This window comes from Telopea speciosissima, chromosome 9, assembly GCF_018873765.1.
Source record: "Telopea speciosissima isolate NSW1024214 ecotype Mountain lineage chromosome 9, Tspe_v1, whole genome shotgun sequence".
Lineage (NCBI taxonomy): Eukaryota > Viridiplantae > Streptophyta > Magnoliopsida > Proteales > Proteaceae > Telopea > Telopea speciosissima.
In genome coordinates this window covers 42,948,747-42,963,945 of record NC_057924.1, presented here as the reverse complement: position 1 = coordinate 42,963,945, position 15,199 = coordinate 42,948,747, and the positions used below count along the sequence as shown (strand labels likewise).

The 15,199-nt window shown below is 41.0% G+C and overlaps 1 long non-coding RNA gene across 1 annotated transcript in view; it reads left to right on the top strand.

Moving 5' to 3' along the window:
- The window catches only part of LOC122639362, a 35,078-nt gene extending 23,387 nt beyond the window's left edge, over window positions 1–11,691 (top strand). The window contains exon 2 of the long non-coding RNA XR_006329504.1: window positions 11,284–11,691. This is a non-coding gene — a long non-coding RNA (uncharacterized LOC122639362). The remainder of the gene's footprint in view (window positions 1–11,283) is intronic.
- Window positions 11,692–15,199: the final 3,508 nt, after the last annotated feature.

The following is a 15,199-nucleotide window of genomic DNA, read 5'->3' as shown; positions in this document are numbered from 1 at the left end:
AAACCCCAATCCATAGTACATGTCCATATAAGAGCATCTGTGCATCCGATCGGGTCCCGCAAAACTCGATAAAACACTTTATTTGAAATAACTATAAATAATGTATCATTTTATGTAAAATAAATTTTGCAAAACCATTTCCAAAACGGTACTGGATCCAGATTCTGATCCGACCATGCACAGACAGTCTCTATCTTGGTGTTCCCCAATCAGGCAGTGGTGATCGTGTTGGATAACTCCTTCACTCACAAAGTGTTCCCGCATTTCCAAAACACCGGCTTTGACTCGCTTGAGTCTCAGTCATTGATGAACCAAAGAATGCAATCACACTTTGCAGTGACAGGGTTCCCTCAGGTACAGGGTGTTGGTGACACATGTCTATCCCTTCCTACATCTGGCAGTAATACATGAGGGAATCGACAAAGTAGATTCTTCGCCAATGCAAACATCAAACATGTGAGCACTCGCATTCGTATCCTGACATCACATGTCTAGGCATACCCAATGCGATGACCATATGATAAGGGTGCCCAGCCCAAACCCTAGTCGTGACTACCATTTTAAGTATAACTTACGGATACATAATGCTCAAAAAGTTTATATCGCATGTGACAATATTAAACTAAAATGTATAAATGTTCAATACAAAGGTGAACCCGGTTGAATCGGACCGAACAGGGTTTGATGGACACACACTTGTCCAACAGTTCGATGGTGAAAATAATGATGATGATGATATGCAATAATTGCTCAGTGCAATGATAGCTCTTTGGGATCGTTTATGCAACTGTTTCAGTACTGCAGGGTAAGCTTTTATCTGTGACCTCGACAAATTTTATACTGAAGTAAGCTTTGTTGAGATAGATATGGTAGGTCGGGGATGTCAAACATGTGTCACAAAAAATGTTCTTGGGATGCAAATATTGGTTGGAAATTCTAATTAGAGATTTAATTGCATTATGGGAAAATGTTCTCAAGTGTCGAGGGAGCAGGTTGCACTCAGACAGGGGATGGAAAAATAATCGGCTCGACCGCTGAATGGCGGAAATACCACCCCATGTGTGTCTAGGTGTAACCTGCGCTACGTCAACCCTTAAATTATATATAGGGAGAATTTTCCCACTCCATCAGTCTACTATTGTCTTCTCACATGGGATTTTTCAATTGTTTATCTTCCTACTTTCATAATTATAATTAATATATTTATGTGATAAACGATCATATCTATAGTGTTTTTTAAATTTTTCTTTTTGATTCAGTAATGACTCCACCGTAGAATCATTTTCTTTTTCGGAATGAATTAATTGGTCTTTTTCATATGAACCCAATTTTTTTGAATCTTTATTTTGAGCCCTACGGCGTCTTCCCTTTTCTAACCGTATGGACCCCACCCCTATATAGATGATCGATGATGTTCCCCGTGCAACCGTTGGTGTGGCGTAGGAGATTCCTCACCCAATTGCCATTATGGATCATGAAGAACTCTCTCCCTTATTAATATATAACCTATAAATTGTCGAAGAACGATTTTACTTGAGTCGTTCATCACTCACTTTCACTTTTTATTTTTTTATTTTTCTTTCTATCAGGCTTTTGATTTCCTTTTGATTTTGGTTTGTTTCTTTTTTCCTTTTTCTCTTCTTGATTTGTGATGCTTGAGATTTTTCTGGATCTTGCAAATGTATATGAGTCAGTCTGAAGGCACAGTGTTGGTTGGCTTTCAAAAAAGAAGTATAAGAGATAAATAGGGAAAGCCCAGCTCTTTTGTTCATTCTAATTATTAAATTGTCTTCACATTGGACTTTCAAGACTAAACGAGTTGTACTGAAATTCCAGGTCTGGTATGATCAAAACCATGTCCTCCCCACCCCCCTTCTCTTTTAGTTCCATTAAAAATGGGACATGAATTCAAGAGTTCACTCCTACCCCACCTTTTCCCCTTTTCAAGAGTTCACTACTACCAATTTTGTCCTATTAGGAGCAGAGGAGCTAAAATCAGATCTGAACCTAACCTGATAATTAAATGCATATCCAGGCCCCTATCTTGCACTGTAAGCTCTTTACAATTGAACTCTTTGATAATTATTGTGCTCTTTACAATTGAAAACACAAAAAACAAAAGCCCATAACTAAGTAAGAAAAACAGGCCCTTATGTTGCACTGTAACTGCATTACCCATGTCCAGCATATAATTTTTTTAATTGATTAGTTGAGCCTCTTTCTTTTTTGATTAGTTGCATAAGTGTAAAAGGTTTTCTTCCATGAATTGGTCCATGAAATAATAAAGGATGATGATTCTGATGGGGCTGTGGGAACCAAAGGGTGATTCCTTGGCCTTCCCTTTTCTGGGTGAGTCATATCTGTTCCTTTTTTGTGCATGTTTTTTTCCTCCTCCTCCTCCCTCTCTCTCTTGGTTCTTCCTTTCGGAGTTCTGTCTTGTAACATATTTATATGCCTTCGAGATCAATAAAACTTTTATGATTATTGAATAAAAAGAGAAGGAGAAATAGAGAAAGAGGGAGAGGAATGAGTACTAAGTATGGAAAGTATGTTATTTTCTATTCTGCTGTTAACCTGTTTTACATTGGTTTGCAAAATAAGATTGATGAGAAGTTGGAGGAACAACCCCCATAAATGAGAGAAATAAGACCTGTCCAAGACAAGCTGTTCATGGAAGTGGTTGGCCCAGATTCAAATGGCCGAGTGCGCGGTCAAGGCCGAGGTGTAAAGCCTACTACTTTTGGCACCACACCAAAAAATATTGAGGCAAGACAACAGCAAGAAGAAGCGCAAAGAGAAGTACAAGAATCGAGGGAAGAGCTTAGAACTGTGAGAGAAGAGTTGACAGAAATGGGCACTTTGAAAGAAAAATTGACAGATATGGACACTTTGAAAGAAAGGTTGATAGAAATGGATGCAATGAAGCGCCAAATAGAAATTCTCACCCATGGGCTCTTGGGTAGAGGTAGTTCACAGAGTTCACTTAACTTATATAAGTTAAAAATTATTAAATTTTGTTGGTTTGTTTATCTTAAGTACTATATATACTAATCTTGATCACCTATTAATTTAAACAACTAATAATTGAGGCCGTTGCATAAGCTGGTCTAGATTTTGACAATCTATCTATACAGGTAAACTTTCAGGCCCTCTTTCTTACATCCATCAATTCTATGTTAGGTTGAGACTAAAAACGTTTAGAATAAAAAATCTCGGTTTCTAGTTTCTATTGGAATGCCTTGAGCAAGGATTCAAGGACCTTAGAACTTTCCAAATGTTTCATTATCAGGTTGGATTTCATCTTAATCATAAATTAAGTCATTAATTATACCAAATTTCACCGTTAGGTTGAAAAATGATTCAAACCACTGTTGGAGTGGTGGTTTCCTTGATGGATTATTCTAGAAGATCTTAATAGGGGTAGATATTTTATTTTGCTTTTCCATTGTTGTGGCCAGCTGGCTTTAACCCCTCTCCTTTGATTAGGAGATGTCCTCATGGAACAACACTATAAAGCTTTTGAATCAGATTTTTTCTATTGATTCATGCTGAAACCCTTCCCCAAAGCTTGGATGGAGATTTAAAGAAACACAAAAATTCGTTTATGTGCTCTCTTTTCTCTTGCCATTCCTTTTACCGTTTCACGTATATATCGTCTTTGTTTTTTGCAAAACTTCTATGCTTTATCCTAATTTAACCTTTCTTATTTTGACATAAAACTAAACTCTTACTTTGTTTACTGATGAATAGCTTGAGTTGCCTTCTACTTCATTAGACATAGACTTGGAAATTGAAAATTGTGATACTACTGTCCTCTTTTCTCCCATGTCAAGCCATGTATTAGAACAAAGGGCTCTTGTTCTCTAATTCTGGTTTGGTTTTGAAAATTGTATAAATAATAAGAAACACCTATAGTATTGCATTTCTTGAAGTGCTTGTGATAGAATAAAGTCTATGTTAAATCCCTTGAAGAGAGGATTTTCATGCCCTTTTCTGTTTGTCCTTTTTCTCCCCCATCTTCAAAGTAGTTGAGTGACCTTGATGGTGGCTCTAACTAGTTTTTGAATTGCATTGAAGGGCACTGCAACATCACCCTTTTTTGGACTGCATGTGCTGTCAACAAATATTTTGTGCATTCATGTCATTATCCATTCCCATAATGGTTCATGACTCTTAAAACCTACTATGGCATCTCACTAACAGATTATTTCTTTTGTGTTTCTCTTCTTCTTATGCCGTTGTGTAAGATTGACTCAGTGGGCAAGGTCAGAGAGGTGGTTGGTTGCTCCTGTGTCATTGTGAAGGTGAGTAAAATGTACAATGAAGTTCATGTTAACCCATTTTCTGGTTTAGCATAAATCTGATTTCTTTTTCTCTTATGGTTTCCCATCTTCCTACTGATGTACAGGACTATGAGGAAGAATCTGAGGGTCTTTATATCGTCCAGGAGTAAGTGAAGTCACATTATGTTAAATGCACTAAGAATTGAAAGCTACATTGTTTGAGGTTTTTGACCTGGAGTCGATTAATGGGAACCTTTCTTTTTATTTTTCCCCTTCTGTTGTTTGAGAGAGATTTGATGAGAATGCTTTGATATTTAATTTTTTGTTGTAATTGATAACTAGAATGGAGGAAATGCACTTATTTTTTGTTGGTGGTTGTGGACTAGGAGGGGTTTATTGTTTTCCTTGTTAAGTTAATGACTTGAATGTGGTTTGATGTGGGAATATATACATTTTGTGATTAGCCAGCCTTTACCAGGATAACCACATTAACTAGATTAGTATAAGTGTGCCAATTAAGGACCAAAACCTAGAATTGGACCAAGATCGATTTGCTAGAACCAGAACGGCAGAACCGATCCTCTTATTAAGTTATTGGCCCGGTTCTAGATCTGAATTTTGGAAACGATTAGAAAATGGGATTGGTTGTTTTCTGGGATGGGTCTCCCAATAGTTTCAAAACCAAAAGACCAGTTTGGAACTGGCTAGAATTGGAATTATCAAACTCATTCAAACCTTGCATATAATCATACATTTTGTTTGACAACGGCTTCAAAAATTAAAAGTTCTTATTCTCCGGGGCTGTAAACATCTCTCAGACTCTCCTGACTTCTTCTCATGGTTTCCGTGTTTACAAAGATTGGATCTGACGGACTGCGAAAATCTTTTGAAACTCCCTGATAGTATTTGCCAGATGGCTTCTCTCAAAAGTCTCATTCTCAATGGTTGTCAGTCAATCAAGAAGTTGCCTACGTCCATAGGTAATCTAAAACATTTGGTTCAGCTTTTGGCAAGTGGGACAAATATTAAAGAAGTGCCTGATGGTGTAGGACAGTTAGAGAAGCTTGAGAAACTAGAGGTTTCAAGTTGTTGTCAGCTAGTGAGGCTACCAACATCAATGGGTAGAATGAGGAGTTTGACTTTTTTTTTTTTTGCTAAAGATCAGCAATGTAATTAGATTGAATAGAAAATGAAAATGTTACATGATGAACTACAAAACAAAAAAGACAACAACCAAAATAGGCAAAAGCCCCACAAACACCCTAGGTGAACCTATGATAAGACCTACTCATAGCATCCCAGCTTACAATGTGGGTTATGAAACCTGGAGAGGGTTGCCAAGAGTTTGATTCTTTTCTTTTTGAAGCATGATTTGCAAGGGCATCCGCTGCCGCATTAGATTCTTTGAAGCAATGAGTAATTCTCCACTAGATAGAGTCTAGGAAAGGGGAGATAGACCACCAACTTTGCATGAAGCTCCAAGGAATCTTACCAGAAAGGATGGCCGACACTGTAGCTACAGAGTCACATTCTATCCAGAGCTTGGAGATGCCAAGCTTACGTGCTTCCTTAATACCCCCCATGAACACTGCCATTTCAGCCATGAAATTTGTTCTAATTCCTAGGTACGAAGCAAAACACATTATTGGTGATCCACAGTGGTTTTTGAAAATGTCACCTGCACCCGTTGAACCAAGGTTCCCTAACGAGGACCCATAAATATTTAACTTCAACCAACCTGAAGGAGGGTGCTTCCATTTTACTTCCAGGATAGGCTTTACTTTAGATTTGGCCGTGGGAATTCGCAGCATTCTAGCAAGGGATAAATCATGTATTGATTTAATTATGACCCCTTCTGACTTGGTGCAGCCCCTCACTTCTTTGAAACACATTTTCACCAATTGCTTGGGCGACCTTCTAATATTATCATATCTCCTTCTATTGCCTTCTAGCCAAATCTGTTAACATGTAATGACAACTAGAGGACCCCAGATTGAGGGTAGGGGCATGAGCTTAATCTTCTTTTTCCACCAAGAAAATAGAAGTTGGATGCTTGGAAACCCAATCCAACTTTCATTGAAGAGCAGCAAAATTTCCCTCCAAACATCAGAAGTGAAGTTGCAGTTCAAGAAGATGTGAGATCCTGATTCGCAATCTACTCCACAAAGCTCAAATTTAGAAGCTAGCAAAACTACCCTACTACGAACTTTGTCATCAGTTGGGAGAGCTCCATGCATCAGACGCCATCCAAAAACTGAGGAACGGGGCTGCAAATTATTTTTCCAGATGGCCCAGTCCCATGAAGTAGGCGCTAATTGCCTCCCAGGCTGAAGCAACTGTGAATTGGCCAGAAATGGTGCGAGCCCAAACTCGGCAATCAAGCTTGTTGTGGGGAGGAAGATCCACGCTTTAGATGATGGAGAAAATATTTTGGAGCACCGGATTTGTTGTTGCCGGCAGATCCGAATCTCAATTCACCAAAAAATCAGCAACCTTTGCCGAGAGAGAGCGAGGAATCAAGGCTGGCTGCATAAGGTCTTCCACACTTTGGTGACCCAACCACTTGTCATACCAAAAATTAATTGAGTGACTATCTCCCACCACCCAACTTTTAGCTGAACTAACAAAGTTCCAAACCTTGCGAAGCCCGAGAAGGATGGATGAAGATCCAATGGATTTTTAAGGGAGCCATCGGCTTTAACCAGCCTCCCCCTCATGAAGGCTGCAAAGATTGAACTGTCGGACTTAATAGACCAAGCTAGCTTGGAGATAAGAGCTAGATTAAGATCCCTTAAAAGACGAATCCCAAGACCTCCTTCACTTTTTGGCTTACAAACACTGTCCCACTTAACTGTAATGGCCTTAGAGCTGTCTGCAACACCGCACCATATGAAATTGCGTATCCATCTCTCCATTACCGCAACATAAGAGGCTGGCCAGAGATAGATAGAGAAGTTGTGAATTGGAATACTCCCCACCACTGACCTTACTAACTCCACACGCCCTGCCATGGAAAGAAGGCGACCCTTCCAAGCTGCCAATCTGTTCTTGAATTGGTCTACCAGAGGAAGGATCATATCTCGTTTCACCCTGCCCCTGCTGAGATGGACCCCCAAGTATCTTGTTGGAAAAGTGCAAACTGGGATCTGCAGCTCCAAAAGTAGGCAATGTCTTCTGACTGCTGAGATTCTACCCATGAAGACTTTGCTTTTTGCCAGGTTGATTTTTTGACCTGAGTATGAGCCATAATTGTCGAGAAAGAGTTTCACCTGCTTAACTCCTTGCAACTCTGCCTTCATGAAAATAAACAAATCATCAGCATATAAAAGATGGGAAGGGGTGAACACCTGGCGTGGGCCTGGCAGCGCTGCAAATTTGCCTTTCTGACAAAGATCCCTAAGCCCTCTGCAAAGCACCTCCTCTGATAAATTGAAAAGAAGGGGGGAGAGCGGGTCCCCTTGGCGCAAGCCCCTTTCCACACCGAAGAATCCCACCGGGCCGCCATTGACAAGCACCGAGATTCTAGAAGACCATAGAATTTGGTGAACCCAAGATATCCACAGACTTGAGAATCCAAAGGCACTGAGGACATCAAAGAGATATGACCATTCAAAAGTGTCGAATGCCTTTTGGATATCAAGCTTCAAGCCCATACCTCCTCTACATTTAACAAACATTAAATTTGTAAGCTCAGAGGCCATCCCAATGTTTTCAAAAATGACCTTTCCTTTCTGAAAGGCCCCTGTTCAGCCGAAATTAGTTTGTGGAGGATAAATGAGAGTCTGCCTGCCATAATTTTCCGAATTAGCTTGAAATAGAAATTCCCCAAGCAAATGGGCCGGAATTGCCCCACCTTGTTTGCATTATCTATTTTAGGGACAAGGCTTAGGAAATTGCAGTTTACCCCCTTGGTAATCACCCCTTCTTTGAAGAAGTTTTGAACTCCCCAGCAGACATCTGCCCCTACTGTGTCCCAATAAACACGATAGAAAGTCCCTGGGAAGCCATCTGGGCCAGGGGCACTGGTGGGATCAAGATCAAACACTGCAACCCTTATTTCTTCATGAGAAGGGATCTTGGTAAGCATTGCATTATCCTCATCCGAAACAATGCTAGGAATTACTGAGAGCAAGTCCGCCTTCTTGGTGGTGTCACCTCTTTTGAAGAGAGATCCGAAGTGCTCTGCCAAGCAGGAACCAATGTCTTCAGAGTTGGATAAGACCGAGCCATCTTCTTTTAAAATCTCTCGAAAGGCATTGCGAGCATGTCTGATTTTTGCTGACAAGTGGAAGTACTTTGAACCACGATCTCCACACTTCACCCTTTTCTCCTTAGCCTTCTCGCTCCATAGTTTTTCTTGGAGCAAAACCGCAGCATCATAATTCCTTCTGGCTTCCAATTCCTACTCAAAAAGATCAACTGAATCCCCTTGATCATCCATTGCCTGTTGAGCCGACTCTAGCAGAGCCCTCGTTCGAGAAACATCATGATCTATGTGGGGAAAGACTTCTCTAGATCAATTTAATAGGGGGCCTTTCAAACGCTCGAGCTTTTTTGCCACTACAAAGAGTGGGGGAGCCACGAACAGGTTCAGCCCATGAAGTATGAACAAAGTTTCTGAAATCAACATGTTCTGCCCAGAACCGCTACATTCTAAAAGGCACATTATGAGGACAGCAAGGATACTCACAAGAAAAGAGGAGGGGGGCATGGTCGGAAGGACCCCTAACCAACACACATTGAACACCACCAGGGTATTGCTGCCACCAGTAATCATTACCAAAACTGCGATCCAAAACTGCTCTGACATTCCCAACTTTTCTATTGTTGGACCAGGTAAACTTGGCACCCGTGGAGGGGATCGGTGAAAGCGAAGCAGCCTCTACCATGGCTGCGAAATCTTCAGCCGAACCAATGTTGAATCGACTTGGACCCCTTTTTTCGAAAGAGTACAAACAGGCATTAAAGTCACCAATACCCAGCCATGGTCGACCCACACCTGCAAGAGAAACCAAGTCACACCACAGTTGACGGCACCCAGCCCTGAAGCAACTTGCATGGATCACAGAGATGATGCTTGTATTGCCATTTACTTCGACCTGAAGGGAGAGAAGCTGGTCCGAGTCCAACACTACCACCGGCCTCACCAGCCCCTCCTTCCAACAAAACCAAATGTTTGGATTACCTTCTCGCCTGGTGTTGGAGAATAGATCTGCTCTAAACCCCAACTGAGAGAGGAATAAAAGTGGGTATCTATCCACTCCAATCTTTGGTTCTACCAAACATAGGAAATCCGGCTTGTGTTCGTTTACGATCAAACGCAAATGCGCACGAGCCCTATCCTTGCCGATACCCCTCACATTCCAATATAAGCATTTCATGAGGAAATTGAGGGGTTATCACTGTGGCGCCCATGCATGGCACCCTACTACTGAGACTTGCCTGTGGCTGCAGCCACCGTGTCAACCTCCATGTCGCGTCAACGTCGACGAGTCCCTGGAAGGATGTTAGCCTGCTCTACATTTCTATCTCTTATCTGCCATCGACGATGAACCTTGGTAAAGGGAGCATCACCTTCAACCTTCATGGCCAAATCTGTCTGGGCATGCATTACCACTGCAGTGCGTCCTTGATTTTGGCTGGTTACAGCAATAGGAGACAAAACCACTTCAATACGCCCTTCTCATGGTTGGACCACTTTGAAGTGCTAACCGGGTCCACTTGAGTTGCCATAGCCACTGGAAGAGTGGGGGACACGTGGGAGATGGAATCCAAGTTACCATAATCAGTTGCATGGTTGCCATCCTCATCGCAAGAGGAGTCTACAGCGTGATCAGCCCGAAATTGGGGGGATTGAGAGATTGGATTTCTATTAGAGTCCAAGTTAGCTACCACTTTCAAATTTTGTAACGCAATATCACCCGAGATATGCGCCTCGGCAAGGGGAGATTGGGATGCCGTTTCCTTTTCAAACTTAACCTCAGGATCAGACTGTTGCACCATCCTCACGGCCGGAGAACTTCGTCGTAGCCGTTGACGTCGAGGAGGGTCAGCCTGCACATACTCAGCTCCCGGAATATTCCCTCCATCAGGCATTGCCGGCTCACGTTGGGGACAAGCATCAGACTTATGCCCGTAACGGTGACAACATGCACATCGAGAGGGAGGGTCTTCATAAACGACTGGTTGCTTGAAAACAAAAAGTTCAGAGGAGCCTTCTTGTTCACGTTCAACGTAGATCTCATCGACCCTAGGACATGAAATATCAACATCCACACAAACTCGCGCAAAGTGGCCATAATAGGAGTCTGTGGTCTTGCGATCAATGGCGATTGGTCTTCCCACAGCTTTCGCTATTGAAAACAAAATGTCCTCGTGCCAATATTCTTGCTGCAGCATGGGGAAACAAATCCAAGTGAACCAATGGGTGATGGACTGGGCATCAACCTTGAAATCCTTACGCCATTGCTAGAAGCGTAGGATCTGGCCGTCGATGCGAACTGGACCTTTTCTCCAGACACTGGTCATATTGCTCGCGTTCTGAAACTTGAAAACTACAAAACCCTTGCCAATAGACTTCAACTCCACCGAGCCCTTCAGCGCCCAAGCCTTAGCAACATCTCGAACCTTATCCATTGTAGTGAGTTGAAAGTTCACCCTGCGCAAGAGAGCAAACTGCATCTTCGCCAACTGGGCTACATATGCAGCCTATTGAATTTTGATCCGAGTGAGAGAGCCATCCCTTACAGGTGAAGGGAGATTAGCCACCTCAGGCAGACGAGGTGAGGAAACTACAGCATAACAACGAGGGGCAGGGGGATCCTGCGAATGCAACAGAGCCGGAAAGCCCAGAAAGCCCCCCAAATCTACAACCTTTCCAAGTCCAGGGTCGTTCATCTCTTCTTTATTTCTGGATAGCAACGTGGCAGGTTTTCCTAGAGCATAACTCCATCCGATACTTCCTTCTCCAGATGATTTTTCAAAGCTCTCGAGCTTAGAGGTGTTAAGAATGGGCATGGTGGATCTAGATGATGATGAATCAGATGACTACAAAAGGAGGAGGCTTCATCCACTCCAAATCAACAAGAGTAATTTTCCTTGTCAGCTGCAGGAGCTATATTTGGAAGGCTACATGAACCTTGAATCTCTCCCAGAGCTTCCCTCCACTTTAACTCGTCTGGAAGTTAAGGAGTGTTTTTCACTGCAGATAATTTCAGATCTATCACACTTGGAATTGTTGAAGGAATTATTACTTATTTATTGCGAATCATTGGTAAGATTACCGAATATGTCAAACCTTAAAAAATTGAGGAAATTGTGGATTAAAAGTTGTGAAAATTTAGAGGAAATTCCCGGGCTTGATGGAACAGAATCCTTGGAAGTGTTGGAAGTGGAACATTGCCCGAAATTAACAGAATTACCAGATTTGTCAAATCTGAAATGACTGAGAATATTAAGCTTTCTGTGTGATGAAAACCTAGAGGAAATTCACGGTTTTGAAGGAACAGAATCCCTGGAAAAGTTGAATTTTCGGCATTGCTACAAATTAGGAAAGTTACCAGTTTTGTCAAAGCTGAAGAGTTTGAGGGTATTAGACGTGAGTAGTTGTAGAAATCTAGAGGAAACTCATGGGCTTGTAGGAACAAAATCCTTGGACTACTTTAAGGTGGAGGGTTGCGACAAATTAAGAGAGTTACTGAATTTGTGTAACCTGAAGAGATTGATTACATTACACATCGAATGTGCAAATTTAGAGAAAATTCACCGCATCGAAGAAACAGAGTACTTGGAAGAGTTGAAAGTGAAATATTGTCACAAATTAACAGAGTTACCTGATATGTCAAATCTGAAAAGATTGAGGCATGTGCAAATTGAAGGTAGTGTAAATCTAGAGAAAATTCAGGGCATTGAAGGAACAGAATCCTTGGAAGAGTTGAGTGTACAGGGTTCCCACAAATTAACAGAGTTACCGAGTATGTCAAATGTGAAAAGATTGAGGTTGATCGAATGTATAGGTTGTGTAAATCTAGAGAAAATTCATGGCTTCAAAGGAGCTGAATCTTTACAAAGGTTCATTGTGAAGGGTTGCAACAAATTATCGGAGATAACGAGGAAGATATATGGGCAGGTACTGTACTTACTCTTATCTCTCTCTCTTAATTAATTTCTCTCTTCGAGCTGTAATTTTTTTTTGAATAAATGGAGCTCGATCCTGTTCTACGTACTAGCAATAAGTACTAGCAGAGGTAATTAAAGATATTGACAGTGGACTACTTTTAGTTGTCTTAATTCCAATTTATAATTAATATGCAGGGAAGACTTGTTGTTGATAATGTTGTCCAAGGTGGTCATCGGCAGGGAAGTAACTCCTCAATTGTTGCTGCTGCTGCTGATGATGATCAAGAAGAAGGGTCGCCACCAATTCTGTGTGTTGTTTTTGCATTGACATCTGGGAAATGGTTGGAACAAGGGATGCACTATGTGGTTGAAGCTTATATCCGTCGGGGAGTAAGAAGGATTTGGGTTACACATTCGATTAGAATTGAGGACGACGACAATGAATTGATCACTAATAATAATTATAAGAGAGAGACGACGACATAATCTACATCCACCATTTCGAAGGCTTTGATTGGTTTGGGTTTCCGCTTGAAAGCAAAGATGCTATTGAGGAATTTAGTGTAGAGATATACAACTCCCGAGGTTATTTTTGGATGGAAGCCCGTGTGAAATTCTGTAAGGTTTTGTACCAACAATCCTATGCTATGTTGGTTGCAGATTTCTTCAGATGGCGGTCAGATGGTGATGATGAGGTGGAGGAAGAAGATGATGGTGAGCATTATGAAAATGTGGAGGAGGAAGAAGACGAAGAGATGGAGGACAAGACACTAGCTGGTTCACAGGAATGCAATAATTGCTCTATTGCAGTGAAAGCTGTTTGGGATCGTTTCTGCAACTGTTTCATAAGTACTACTGAGTTTTTGTGATGAGACCGCCCTCTATTCTCATTTGATACTCCATTTACTCTACAACTACAGTAAGGCTTGCAATATGGCGGTGTATTTTACATTATTAATTAAGGGAAAAAGTTCTCTGTCTGAGAGTGTAGCCTATACCAGCACTCCCATGAGTCTATCTCTCTCCTCCCTATGTGAAAAGATACCTCTGCTGCCTTGTTTTAAGGAGAAGAGACATAGACACATGGGAGTGCTGGCGTAAGCCACACTCCCGTACAAAAAACTGTTTCCCAATAATTAATTAGTACTCTCTCTCGTCTCTCTCGATCATCTCATGCTTTGTGACTTTAGCTAAACTTTAGCAAGGAAATTGCTAACTGTGACCTATACAAATTTTATACTGAGGTACAAAAAATGTTCTTGAAATGATGCACATATATATTGGTTGAAAATTTTAAGACAGAAGATTTTGTGCACAGTCGTATATGGTGCACGACAGTGCTTGCAACCATTGGATGGGAATGAGGAATTGTATATTGTACACAATAATGTTCATCCAACGGTTGAAAACACAATTGCACAGCCATGTATAAAAACTCTGTCCAAATTTTAATCAGAGATTTAATTGAATAAAAATACTATTTAACGACCAAATAGACCAAATCAGGTCCAACAGAGTGGATGCATGCGTTTGTAATTCCCCTCCTATTCAGGAAAGAAAGGAAGGGTTGAATATAAATTTTTGAGATAAAGTGAAATTTATTTTACAAGGGATATATTTTTAAGTGTTCGGTTGTCAGTGAAATCTATTTTACATGGAGGATAAATTCCCCATGCAAATAGAAATTGCATTTTTCATTTACCGACCAAAATTGGAAGTAAAATTAAAACCCGAGGTCGAATCGTGTCTCTCGACTCCTCGCAGTTTTATTCTTTCTTTGAGAAGCTTTGAGGCGCTGATTCTCTCTCTCTCTCAAGCTTAAAGCTCTCCAAGGAAGATCAACCTCTCTCAAGGGCGCTGGTTTTCGCCCTCTACGAAACTCGGAAGCTGCTCTGAGCAAGATAAGTTCAGTAATGTCGAAACAAGGAAACCCTTGTTTTTTCACTTTTGAAATCCCTAAACTTTTGTGCCCTTTATTTTTTAAGACAACCTCTTCTCCAACGACGAGCTGCCCTTGCGAGGTTCTTCTCCAACAGGTAAAAAGTGCTCTTCTCTTCTTCTTCTTCCTCTGCTCATCTTCTTCTTTTTCTTCCTCTGCTTTTCTTTTCTTCTTCTTCCTCTGCTCATCTTCTTCTTTAAATCCTATTTTTTCTTGCGATTTAGGTCTAAGAGAAAGAGAGAGCTGATCTTCTTCTTCCTATTTTTTCAGCTGTTTTTTCTTACGATTTAGTTCACTGGAGTCCTCTTGATTATGGAGAAGAAAAACAGCTGCTTCGGTACTCTGTAGACCAGTTGTTTTTCAGGTACGGATGAGATGAGAAGCTTATCTGATTTTAATCGAACTGGTTTTTTTTGTGATTTGAATTAGTAGGACTTGGATCTGTTAGAAAGTTCAATTTTATTGATGGATTTTTATTTGTGATTATAAGTCAAGTTTAATGCTTAGGTGATGTGACTGGATCTGTTAGAAAGTTTGATTTTATTGATGGATGTGTGTAGGACTTAAATCTGTTAGTAGTACTTGCGATTTAGTTCACTGGATCTGATTCAAACCATGCTAGCTTGTAAGACTTTGAGTGTGGTTCCACCTTTAAATTCAGTTTCTGGACAGCCTCTTGAGAGACTACATTCTCGCAACTTCCTGTCTCAATAGTGAGTTTGCAAAATTTCTTCACATTGGCTTTGTTTGCTTGAGGTCTTTGCTGGACAATTTGTGCAGTAGTCTGAGATCGAGTAAAACAGGCCTGTAATTATGAGAAAGAAATTAAAGCAAATAAAAGAAGGAGGAGGTTGCCAGA